The sequence below is a fragment of the Amblyomma maculatum genome, chromosome 1 (assembly GCF_055883805.1).
Source record: "Amblyomma maculatum isolate TAMU_Amacu chromosome 1, ASM5588380v1, whole genome shotgun sequence".
In the NCBI taxonomy this organism is placed as follows: Eukaryota; Metazoa; Arthropoda; class Arachnida; order Ixodida; family Ixodidae; genus Amblyomma; species Amblyomma maculatum.
This window is the reverse complement of record NC_139344.1, coordinates 166,191,990-166,205,385: the sequence shown is the minus strand read 5'-3', so window position 1 is coordinate 166,205,385 and position 13,396 is coordinate 166,191,990. Positions and strand designations below refer to the sequence as shown.

General features: G+C 44.5%; 1 long non-coding RNA gene across 1 annotated transcript; it reads left to right on the top strand.

The window, feature by feature from the left end:
- Positions 1 to 2,140: 2,140 nt before the first annotated feature.
- On the top strand, positions 2,141 to 11,318 carry LOC146204817 (uncharacterized). The gene is made up of 3 exons (XR_014702961.1): positions 2,141 to 2,356; positions 9,565 to 9,743; positions 11,187 to 11,318. It is a non-coding gene; the product is annotated as an uncharacterized LOC146204817 (long non-coding RNA).
- Positions 11,319 to 13,396: the final 2,078 nt, after the last annotated feature.

Genomic DNA, 13,396 nt, shown 5'->3' with positions numbered 1-13,396 from the left:
TGGCCCAGTCTCGACACAACGGGTGGCTGCTGGGTGTCAATCCTGCGTTCAAGCGCTTCCAATGCCGCCTACCCACGCACCTGTTAGCTGGCCAGAGACGCAGGAAAGATGGTCGCGGTTGCACATTGATTTTGCGGGACCTATTCAAAACAAGATGATCCTGGTCATCGTAGACTCGCATAGCAAGTGGATTGAGGCCATACCCCTATCCAACGCCACTTCCTGCACCACAGTCAAGGCCCTCCGGACAATTTTCAGTCAGTTTGGTCTACCCCGCACAGTTGTCTCTGACAATGGGACGCCTTTTATCGGTTGGGAATTTGCCCAATTTATGGAGCGGAACGGCGTGACACACATTCGAACACCGCCGTATCACCCACAAAGAAATGGTTTGGCTGAACGCGCTGTACGAACCATTAAAGATGGACTTAAAAGGTGCTCAGAAGGGGATATAACGAAGGCCCTGGCAAGAATATTGTGCAGCTATAGAAGCACGCCGCTACCCTCAGGGCGCTCGCCATCCGAAATGTTGCTCGGGTACAGATTGCGCACGAGACTAGATATGTGCTTCCCGCCAAGGTGCAAGACAGCCGACCAGGCCCAGTCACGGGAAGACGCCGGCTGGAGCTTTGCCCCAGGAGATCCGGTATACATCCGTAACTATAGCAGCGGCGAGAAATGGACGCCGGGCAAGGTCAAGGAAACCACGGGCTCGCGTGTCGTGAAAGTGGAGACAGACAACGGGGTTGTTCACCGTCACATGGACCAGCTCCGCAGAAGAAGCACCGATGCACCCATTGCTGCTTCAACTCCCCCTGCTTGCCCTGGAGTACCTGCGGATCACTCAGACGTGGAGCTGGAGAGAACGGAGGCTCCCACAGCCAGCGACATCGAGGGTCCGGTGCTGCGGCGGTCAACACGTGTCAGGAGGCCCGTAGTCAGATATGGATTCCAAGAAAAGGGGGATGCTGCGAACTGCTAAATGCGTCGGCAGCGCCACGTGTGCCCGCCTCCGCTCTGCTCGTCATCACCAAGCGTCCCGGCAGCCTCTGCTTGCAGCTTTCCTTTCGTTCTTCTTTTTCTTTGGCTTGGTATAAAAACCCAAGCCACACAATAAACCCAGTTCTTTCTGCCCCAGCCATCAGTCTCGTTGGGCTCTAACGGGTTCGCCGCCGCCGACCCGTTGGCAGGCGAACGCCGGCCGCTGGCGTTTGCAACAGTCACCATCGTTTGAATGAAGAGGCTGACGAAGTTTTTTTTTTTTCTTCAGATACACAATAGGCATGAGGTTCATCGCGGGAAGCTCGTTGGTAATGCCGCTTACGGTGAAAAATGCGCCCAATATATAACTGCATCCATATAACATATGTGTAGCGCAAAAGGACGAGGGACACAGAAAAGGTACCCAACACAGGTGCTGTGCCCCAGTCAACCACGGATATCCGTGGTACGTCCGATTAGGATCCGAATCTCCATTGCCATGAGAAAACGTTCGTAAGGCATTCTTACGGCCATTCAAATTCGGATATCCGTATCGGAGATTCGGTGTAAGTATACGTATGGACGCGTTCGTACGATAAACGCCAGCAAATTATGGAACGTTCGTGTAATTAGCTGGTGTCCGATAGATATCCGTGAATGTCCGTCTATGGCCCCGAATTTGTGGCTGACATACATGTTTAATACATGTATGTAATACATGTATACATGTAATACACGTATACATGTAATACATGTTTTAATACATGTATACATGTCCTCACGTAAAATATTTAACAGTGATTCGGCTGTTGTGCAGATGACGAAATTATCTGACCCCATTCCTGTTAGCGCTGATATAAAATAACATCTAAATAATTCATGCGACTTTCTAGCATCTGATCTAATAATTAACGTCGTTTTCTTTCTCGAGCATTCTTACGTGCCAAGGCATGCACTCTTCGTTCAGGTGAAAACGAAACTCCTACCGTGCAGCGCAGCATATAGAAGCTCACCTCAAACATCTGAAAGTCGATGCGATCCGATCTAATCCAGCAGACAAGTTTTTATTTATTTATTTATTTATTTATTTATTTATTTATTTATTTATTTATTTATTTATTTATTTATTTATTTATTTATTTTTTGGCGCTAAGGCACTATGGACGCGGCTTTTGTCGTTCCATTGGAATTTCGTTTTTTTAGCTTATTTTGTGTTGTTTGTTTATTGTGTGGTTATTTGACTGTGCTACAAAAGTGATGATCCACTCATGCGCTAGTAGAGACCTTGTTTTGGCGCTGGAGCTTTCTGCAACTGACTTCGCCGAGATGGTGCTTTGTTGTTTTGGATGAAAGGAGTGGCTGGTCACTCCCGAATGTAAGTAACAGTGCGTGAAACATTACTTTTGGTTGCTATTGCTGGATGGGTGAAGTGCTCTAACACAGTTGCAACTTACTGCGCCCTTTGTTCACCCTGGCGTGAATTTTCAAGCACGGAGTGGTTACAAGCGTGAGGCGATACCTGCAACGAGACATGTTTATTCGCGTTGACGAGCGTACTACAAAGGCCCGGAAACGAGTGCCTCGCGCCTCTCTCTTTTATCTGCGTTTCTTATTATGAGTGCTTGGTAATGTTTTAGTGGAAACCCTCAAGTCAGAGTGGATTTTTGGAATGAGGGAATAATTACGTCCACAGTGCATAGCCGCACAGCGACAAAAGGTGTCAATCGTGAATGATATGCAGGCTCGTAGTTGTGCTAAAACGGAATGCAAATAAAGCATAATGCCAGAACTACTAGGGCTTTGCAGTGGTGAGTGACTTTGCTATCTTTTTAATTCCTTTTTTTTAGATGTGACCTGCACGCGTAGCGGATTGGTGCCGAAATAATGCCAGTTCATGGAAAGACCAAGTAGCCTGAAAATGCAATTATATTACTTTTGCATAATATTGACTCGTTTCCTTTGGCTTGCAGAGTGATTAAATATGTGCGGCCCAGTATGTTGCACTGTGCAGTAGAAATGTACCACAAAGTTGAAAGGTTCTGTTAGATTTGCTGGCTTCACTCATATTCTCTACTTAAATCCTTATCTTTGTGCATGGACCATAGTGAGATACCATGCATTGGTGCAGCCTTGACAAACATGTTATAGCTCACAGAGCTTAATGCTGAGCCAGATATGAGGGCTTTACGGCACGCATAGCGCTACAGGTCCCTGAATTGTGAGCAGACCACACTTCCTTACTCCTTTGGAGCCCTGGTTTTTCAGATATGCTGTCAATGCCCTGCTACATGATTTGTCTATGAACACACGAAAAATGGCGCAACGACAGCAGCACAAAGGTAGAACCTGCAAGCATATGTACACTATCAGCAGTCATTATGAAAACAAGTTTCCAAACTCTTCCTTCACACCTAAGCAGATGACACATCACTATCTCACAAAACCCATCTATCACCCATGCATAAGGCTAATAAACAATGAAAAGTTTTCCCTATCAAGAATTGAAAAATTACCAAATACCAAATTACTGCCAAAGCAGTGTCCGCCCAATACTCATGAAGTGGCGGTGAAATTTTAGTGGCTTTTTTGACAAAAAAAAAAAAAGAAAGGCAGCAGAGGTGTCTGTGATGCGTGATTCCGTTCTCTCAATGGTAGGGTAGTAACTAGTAGGGTCTAGAGTCACTGGAAAATTTTTAGAGTACCGCAAAGGTGCCCGCGGGCACCATTTCCCTTCCAGACCGCCGGGCCTGGTCGCTGTCTGAACGGCGTGACAGCATTCGTAGGCTTGGAATGTCTTTTTAAGCTCAGCAAAATGGGAAGGCTCTGGCACGTTTATTCAGACAGTGCCGACATTTATTGTGCGGTCGCTAACTTTAATACCCTAGTCAGCGATCGAGGGGAAAAATTAAGTGTGTGGGTGGATCGGCGAAAACTGCAGGTCGCCTGCTATTGCAAATCCCCGGCCCTTTGAATCGACTTGTCTTCTACGCGCAGTGCTGGGGTGTTACAACATTATAAAATGACCGAGTGTGAAATAGCATGTCAGCGAAGGTCGCAGGAACGTGTGTGTATATTGTTAAGTCGTGGAGAATGCCGTCCTTTGGCGCCGCGGGGCCGGACATGGTAAAACGATGAATCGCTTTGTATAAGCAACATTAAGTGAAGCAGCAGGTTCGCCGAGACAGCGTAAACAAACTAGCAGTATCGCCGTCGCTGCGCCAAGAACGCCAAGCAGGCTTTGTTGAAGCATATTGTTTTGCGCGAACTTAATTTTTTTTTTGCGGCGCCGTCATTCACCTAACGAAAACTAAAGCGGTCTCGCCCATTTTCAGCGTGAAAAAAGAAAAAAAGAAACATGGCTTACTACATCGTCGCTATCACCGCACGGTTGTGAATATTGCACTTTTCATTGCTTCATGGTATCGCCTGATATTTCATCGCCATACACCTTGTGCCGCCTATTTGCCAGAACCTCGCTCATTAAGTACCGTCCAAAATGGAAATGGCATCCACATTGTACATTGATGGTTGACACACATTGTCCAGAAGTCGCCAGCTGCGAACACACAACAAATATGGTTGGTTTGCTTAGTTTATGGGGTTTAATATCCCGAAGCAACTCGGACTATGAAACACCGTTGTGGAGAGCTCCGGAAATTTCCATCACCTGGGTTTCTTTAACGTGCCACTAGAAATAAATAACTAATAAATCTGTGCATAAAGCTTTATATGTACGTTTACATTAACAATAAAAATAAAAAACGAAAAGGTGCGCACAGACATCGATCTGCACACGAACACGCGCCCATACGCTTTCATGCACGAGTACTGAAGATAGATGTATCTGCTGCCAGCTGGCTAGATATTTACCTTACTGTGAGGGTAGCTTTTACAAAATTTCGCAAGTAAAATGGATGCTGCATATTCCTGTGCGGGAAGGTAAATACATATACTGCGTTTGAAGGTAAACACATGTTGCGACCAGGCGCACCATGTTCACGTTGAGTATTTCCTACGCTTCTTTCATGGCTGATCGAAAATTATTTGAAACCAATGAACCAGCGTATCTAGCACAAGGTGTTCCTTGTGGCACGAATTTTTGCCGGTCAGTTCTGTGAAGCCACACTGATCACCAATGCAGATCACTTTTTTCGTTCAGGCACAGAGAACACACTTTTCCTAACTCAGGCCCGGTGCCGCACCCAAAAGCACAACATAATCTCTCACGTTTACACTGCGAGAAACAATTGACAAAAGAGGAACTCCAGCACAAGACACGTATTCCGTGCGCGCGTTTGGAAGGAATATGGCGACGTGAGGTCACGTGGCGCGCATCAGCTAGTAGGCAAGCCGGCGGCGCGCGGAAAACGAATGCGGTACTCTGAAATTTTCCAGTGACTCTAGTAGGGTCCTCTAAGCAGCGTCACCTGGCGACAAACAGCAGAAATATTGTCAAAATGAATAAGAGTGCATTTGAAGCCTGCCGTTCCCGTTGCTTCTAAAAAAAAGCTGTGTGCAATGGATTAACACTACTTACCTGAGCACTGATATGTCTGTTCAGATCCTCCAAGTGGAATTTTATTTTTATTTCGAACATTAAAATAAGCTACCAACATCTTTCCTCGGCTGTTTTCCCCTTTAGATTGTATTATGTGATGTTTTTTTATTCCTAATAGCCGCAAAACTAGCCATGAACGCAGCCAGGAGGTGACGGTATGTCAACGTTTGCACTGTACAGTTACCTTCACCGTAATCATTTCCTGCCTTCAATGGGTGTATGTTACCTTTAGGTGGCGTTCAGAAACACCTCTTAGCAACAATTGCCGTTTAACTTGCTGAGAGACAACTAGTGGAGAGAAAGAAGTGGTACCCTACCATTAAAGAAAGGAAATTACGCGTCAGTGACACATTCACTAGGTATGCACAGAAATGAAGTATCTTGATGCAATTTTTTGTATTGTTGTGAGGGTTGTGTGGCAGCTCTGTTTTTCATTGTGTTTAGGTGTGTGTGTGGCTCGTGACTGCTTCTGGTCTCAATGTGTGACTGTGCATTTGCTGTGTTTGGATTTATTTCTTTGGGTGGACACTGCTTTGGCTAAGACATTTGGTATCTTTTTGTTTTCAGAAAGGTAAGCAGAGGGGAGTTACTAGTTGAGTTTGCAGAGCGTAATAAGTTAAGAATCATGATTACCTTCTTCAGCAAACGGAAGAACTGGAAATGGACATGGAGAAGTCCTAACAGGGAGACTAAAAATGAAATTGACTTCATACTGTGTTCAACCCCCGCCATTATGCAAGATGTAGAGATAATCGGGAAACTGCGATGCAGCGACCACAGGATGGTGAGGTCCCGAATTAGCCTAAATCTGAAGACGGAACGCAGCAGATTAGTAAGAAAGAAACCCATCAACGAATTTGCTTTGAGGGGGAGGGCAGAGTTCAGGATCTCGCTACAGAATAGATATTCAGCTGTAACTGAGGATGGCCACATTACCCTAGAAGCAATGAACAATAATTTCAGAGATATCATTACTGAGTGCGCTGTAGAAGTAGGCGGTAGGATAGTTAGGATACCAGTAAGCTGTCTAAGGAGACGAAAGATTTGATTAAGAAACGCCAGAGTATGAAAGCTTCCAATCAAACGGACCAGATAGAATTGGCCGAGATATCAAAGCTAATCAATAAGCTCGAAGTGGCCCATATAAGGAAGTATAACATGAAGAAAATTGAGCATGCTGTAAAGAACGGGGGAAGGCTTAAAGCGGTAAAGAAGAAATTGGGCATAGGCAAAAACTAGATCTATGCGCTAAGGGACAAGGCGGGCAACATCATCACGAATATGAACAAGATAGTCAAAGTAGCCGAGGAGTTCTATACGGATCTCTACAGTAGCAAAGTAGTCAGGACCGTAATGAGATTGACGGTAGGGGAAAACAGTCAGACGTTCCACCAGTGACGAAGGACGAGGTCAAGAAAGCATTAGAAAGTATGAAAAGCGGGAAATCAGCTGGAGAGGGTCAGATAACTACAGATTTGTTGAAGAATGGGGGGGATATCGTGCTAGAAAACTGGCCACTCTGTATACGCAGTGCCTGATGTCATCGACAGTACCGGAACCATGGAAGAATGCAAAAATTATCCTCATTCATAAGAAAGGGGAAGCTACGGACCTTAAATATTACAGACCAATCAGCCTACTGTCTGTTATGTATAAGGTATTTACTAAGGTAGTCGCTAATAGAATCAGGACAACCTTAGACTGCAATCACGCAAAGGATCAAGCAGGTTTTCAGAAACGGTACTCTACTATCGATCATATCCATACCATCAACCAGATGATAGAAAAATGCTCGGAATATAACCAGCCCTTATACATAGCATTCATTGATTACGAAAAAGCATTTGACTCAGTAGAAACCTCGGCGGTGATGCAGGCATTGCGAAATCAGGGGGTAGATGAGCCGTATGTGAAAGTGCTGGAAGATGTATATATAGTGGCTGCACAGCATCCATAGTTCTGCATAAAGAAAGTAACAAAATTCCCATAAAGAAAGGTGTTAGGTAAAGAGAGACGATCTTCCCAGTACTATTCATAGCTTGCTTAGAGGAAGTATTCAGAGACTTGGAATGGGAGCAGTTAGGGATAAGGGTAGGTGGAGAATACCTCAGTAATCTGCCATTTGCTGATGACATTGCCTTGCTAAGTAACTCGGGGGATGAACGGCAAATAGTGATTGATGACCTAGACAGGAAAAGTAGAAAAGTTGGCTTGAAAATCAATATGCAGAAGACTAAGGTAATGTTTAACAGCCTCGGGAAGGAACAGCAGTTTACGTTTAGGTAGCGAAGCACTGGAAGTAGTAGGCGAATATGTCTACTTAGGACAGGTAGTAACCGCAGATCTGGACCTTGAAAAGGAAATAACTAGAAGAATAAGATTGAGATGGAGCGCTTTTGGCAAGCACTCGCAGAATGTGACTAGCAGCTTACCGGTATCGCTCAAGAGGAAAGTATACAACAGTTGCATCTTACCTGTACTCATCTATGGGGCTGAAACGTGGAGGCTAACCAAGAGGGTTCTACTTAAGTTGAGGACAACGCAAAGAGCTATGGAACGAAAAATGGTAGGGGTAACAGATAGGAAGTGTGCAGAGTGGGTCAGAGAAATAACAAGTTACTGACATTCTAGTGGAAATCAAGAAGAAATGGGCATGGGCAGGACATGTAGTGCGAAGAGAGGATAACCGATGGTCGCTGAGGGTAACAAACTGGATTCCAAGGGAAGGAAAGCGTAGCAGGGGGCGGCAGAAAGTTAGTTGGACAGATGAGATTAAAAAGTTTGCAGGGGTCAAGTGGATGCAGCTAGCACAGAACCGGTTTAATTGGTGAAATATGGGAGAGGCCTTCACCCTGCAGTGGGTATAGTCAGGCTGATGGTGATGATGATGATGATAAAAAAATGCATTGTTGATTAGCTGAACCGGACTATTAAAAGCAAAAAAATGTCTAAAGTGAGGGTAGGGTGTGTAAAGGGTGCAAATAAAATCAAGGATAAAATCATAGATGAAAGCAACCTCCCTGCACAAAAGGAAAATAGGCTGTGCTCATGGATTCATCCTCAAGGTTTGTGATAGTGGCAGGTTCCACTTTTCCGCGTGTGAGCTTTTCTGGCACTTTTTCAGAATGGTCGTTTGTTCAGAAATGGGTACATTTTGCATTGCTGTCACATTTGCAATGTTCACTGCAGATCTCTGAACAGGGAGCATTTAATGTCATTGCTGTGCTTTGTTAGTCTTTTATTGATAGATACGGCAAAGAGAAACGCTAGTTGTACTATATTACATAAAAATCCCATCGTAGCATGCACAGATATTGTCAAATACTCCATTCCACTATCTTCTGACAAGTATACATTGGCCAAACTAGCTGATCTATGAATAGAAGACTAATTTATAGAGTGCAGCAATGATATTAAAGTTTCATAGTCCAGAAACCTGCCTGTGCACTGTCACAAATGTGACAGCAATGGAAAATGTTCCCCAGTTTTTGAACAAACACCATTCTGAACAGATGCCATAAGCTCACACGAAAAATAGTAGGAGAAGTAGGAGGATGAATGTGCCAGCACAGTCTGCGTTCCTCTCAAGCACATAGATTGCATTCGCGCATCTGTGGCTTTATCTGATTTTATTTGCACCCTTTACATGCCCTCATTTTATAGATACCTTTTTCAGTGCTTGTTTATCCTGTGTGCTTCTCCATGCTCTGTTCTCATCCTGCTATGCGCTTCTTAAACTGAAAACCGAGCCCCACAATTCGTTCTTCATCATGAACCTTTCATACCAAGTAATTCTGACAAAGGCCATGCTTTGCTGCATAATGACATCAGCTAGTATGCTGCATGTGTGTGTTATATAAGTTGCTCTTTCACACTTAATTCTTTGGTCATGTGCTGTGGAGGTGACTGACCTGGGTTAGTGACAGTATAGTACCTATTTTTAGCAGCAGAGTGTAGTTAAGTTTGAACTGTAGTGTAGGTTTCTTCCTATCACATAATCAGCACTTTGTTTTTGCTTTCTGCAGCATGCAGTTGGAGAAATGTCCAAGTTCAGTGTACTTGTACCTAGTACCAAGGCACTGAGTCACATATTACTTGCAACTGTGTGGCAAGAAATGGGCTGAATCTGTCACTTTTTATTAGGCTCTCAGAGTGGTCATATCTATAACATCTGCGTTGCATAATGTGGACTTTTTACACTAAGGTATGTGTTTACAATCTGTCTGGAAAACAAATATATTGCATTTCAGTCTTGCCGCTGTGGTGCAATGGTTAGGGTGCTAGACTACTGAACCTTAGTATACAAGGTCGAATTCTGACTATGATGGTTGCTTTTCTCTGGAGGCAAAAAGCAAGGTGCCCATGTGTTGTGCAATGTCAGTGCATGGTAAAGAACCACAGGAGGTCGAAATTTGCAGACTTCCACTCTGGTGATAGCCCAAGTCACTTTGGGATGGTAAACACCATAAACCAGACCAAACCTATATTGCACTTCAAGAAATAATATTTTGTTGCTTATAGGTTATGAATTGTGGAGAATATATATGCTTGCTCTTTCAGCTACATATGCTAAACTTTATCAGGTTGTGGGTTTGGATCCTACTAGCAGCATCTGGTTGTTTTTTTGCTTTCTAATCAATCAAGTTTCAGCCATAAATAATTTTGTTTCCTCCTTGATCAACGCTACAAATTAGAAAGTATAAATACTCCCTTATTCTTTCCTTGGTTTTAGTAGCTGCTGGCTTTCTTTAGTCTATAACTTTGTACTATTCTTTCTGGCAGCCATTGATAGAATATGTATGAAAAGGATGCTGCACTCCTTGCACACCTGCCTGTCACATCTTGATACATGAACAGTGTGAATTGTTCCTTTATGCTCCACTAATTCCTATACTCCATCTCGAAGCCGTTTGCAGCACTGCCAAAGGTGGTGCGACCTGGCCCAATCCTGGCACCTCTCACTTCTGCATGCTATAACAGATATGTGTGCTCCTACTGTTGACCGCACCAATTGGGGAGGGGGGGGGGAGGTGAGGCATGTATGAGCACTATTCCCCATTATAGTGCAGAGGATCCTAAATGGCACAGGTCATCCTTGCTTTTCACAGGGCTGCTAACAGTTTCTGAAAGGGAATATCAGTTTGTGAATGAAACATTTTGCTTAATACCTGCTACAGAATAAAACTGCCATCTTGAAAGTGTTCAGCCTTATTATTCCTGGCTGCAAATCATAGTGCTTAATTTTGCCTTCTGCACTTTGCATTCAGGCTGATGGTGATAATGACTATATGCACTGCAAATACTTGCCCAAGCCTGAAAGCCATAGAGATGCATTGATAAGTAGAGGCAATTTGTGGGGGAAACAGGAACTGCGACACAAACAAAACAAAGACAAGAAGTGGGCAGGATACTGCACATCCTGTCCACTTCTCGTCTTCAGCTTGTTTATGTCGCTATTCCTGTTCCCCCCCCCCCAAATATGTTGAACCAACTGGCCCAAAACATTCCCCTGTTAAAGTAGAGGCAAGTGTGCAGAAATAATGAGTTGCATATCTCTGATATTGTCTGTAATAAAGTATGTTGAACATAAAAAAATGCTTAGCCTTTCGATAACAGTGCTTTGCTTTGGCATACTTTTGTTTTTCAGAAAATCATCCCAATTTTGGCTTCAAGTCTAGCCGTAAGAATACTGCTTGCCCCGAGGCTGTGCCGGTAGGACCAGATTGAAAACGTCTTGAAGACTGGAAGCAGCATTAATTTCATCAATAAAATTGCCATCAATGTGATGCATTGTACTTTGTGGCTGTTGCTTTATAGAGGCATGCATCTCACATACTTCGGGGCACATGCCCAATTTCAAATATTCATGGACTCGTATAAATGCATGGAGTCTGCCAGGTTTATTAATTGCCTACAGTAATATTGCTTCTAAGTAGAGGAGGCATCACTTCCAAATGTCCTCAATAGATATGCCAACGAATATCCGGTGCAAATCACCTTGGGAGTATCAAATAGTTATTTTTGTACATCCGTCAGAGATCCATGGGAGGTCCGTCGGACGTCCGCAGATTTCCTACGGATATTCATATGTCCAGAACCGGATGTACATCGAAAGTCTGATGTACGTCCGGTGGTTGATTGGGGTGTAGCGGCCCAATTGTGTACATTGTCTTGTCCCTCCTTTTGTGCTACACACTGTCATGGAGCACCATTACCGACTCGTTCGAGCAAACAAAAGCAGTTGCCGTTTACCTTCTGTAATTTTTGTCTGTTTCGTTCCCATTCTGCAGAATGCGTATGTAGCATCAGATGGCGCAGTAAGCATGAAAATATGTACGCTCTTTGTTCTAGCGGTAGCCCTGTTTGCCAACAAAGCAAGTCTTCTCTGTGCACCGCCGCTTTCTCTTTGGCATTTATCTGTGCAGTTTAGCGGGAGGCACTGGGGAAACAATCAGGAACTCGCTTCACCATTGGCGGCACAGTGAAAAAAGAAGGGAGACAGGCGTGCACAGAACGTGCGCACAAAACACGAAAAAGAACCGATGCAATCTTCGCCAAGCAGGTAGAAGTGCGGAACGACTCTCATGAGCAAACACCTACACAGTAAATAAACCGCTGCACCTTCGTGAAAGCAAAAGACGCACAGAAGCAGGTTTAACACGCACGCTCAACACTAACAGATTGCCGTATTCTGAAGCGAGAAAGCCTCATCTGCTCAGGTGGTACCCTCCCGACAAGCAGCGCCCTCTGCCGCTAACGACTGGCTTTCATTACAAATGGCGCCATCCTCGCCCATAGGGAAGCGCGGGCGCTCGTCACACTAGCTAGTATATTTTAGGCACTGTACTATGGCCGACCGAGTGATCGACGAGTGCACAACCTACTCTATAATGGGCGAGTGAGCCGGTTGCTGTGGACGGAACCCTTTTTTTTTTCACGTAGTTAGCTGATGGGCGGAGCTTGACGTCAGCTGACATCATAAAACAACGAATTACTGTAACCATTTCAAGCTTAAGCAATTTTAGCTGCATTTATTTCTTTTTGTTCATAGTTTTAGGTTTTTTAGGGCCTATATGTTAAAAATCTACTATTTGGAATTGAAGGGTGGCTAACGCGACTGAAGCATCGGCTGTGCTGCTGAGCTAGCCAAGCCGAGCGATATAAATAATTAAATCATGGAGGAAGGAAAGAACTTGGGAGAGGCTCTAGCGTCACAATTTTGAAGCCGGCACGACCGGACACTGCAACGTCTCTCCTCCTCCTTTACCCCCCCCCCCCCCCGCATTTTCTTTCTCCGCGACTCTCACATACCTCGGGCCACGCAACAGCGATGCTGTTGCTTATGGCCAGACTTGGCTAACACTAAATTTTGACGTCACTTCCACCACACTTTCTCTAATGCATTGGGAATGGCAAGGGCCTCTCCTAAGTTGTTTCCTTCCTCCATGATGTAAATAATCAATCATATGAGTTTTTTTTAGCCTCTGTATGTTGCGATGCGCTGCATTTACAGGGCAAAGGACTATGGAACGAAAAATGGTAGAGGTAACATTAAGAGATAGTAATCATACAGAATGGGTCAGAGAAATAACTCAAGTTACTGATATTCTAGTGGAAATCAAGAAATGGGCATGGGCAGGACATGTAGTGTAAAGAGAGGATAACCGATGGTCGCTTAGATAACAAACTGGATTCCAAGGGAAGGAAAGCATAGCAGGGGGCGGCAGAAAGTTAGGTGGGCGGATGAAGTTAAGAAGTTCGCAGGGATCAAGTGGATGCAGCTAGCACAGAACCGGGTTAATTGGAGAAATATGGGAGAGGCCTTCGCTCTGCAGTGGCTATAGTCAGGCTGATGAT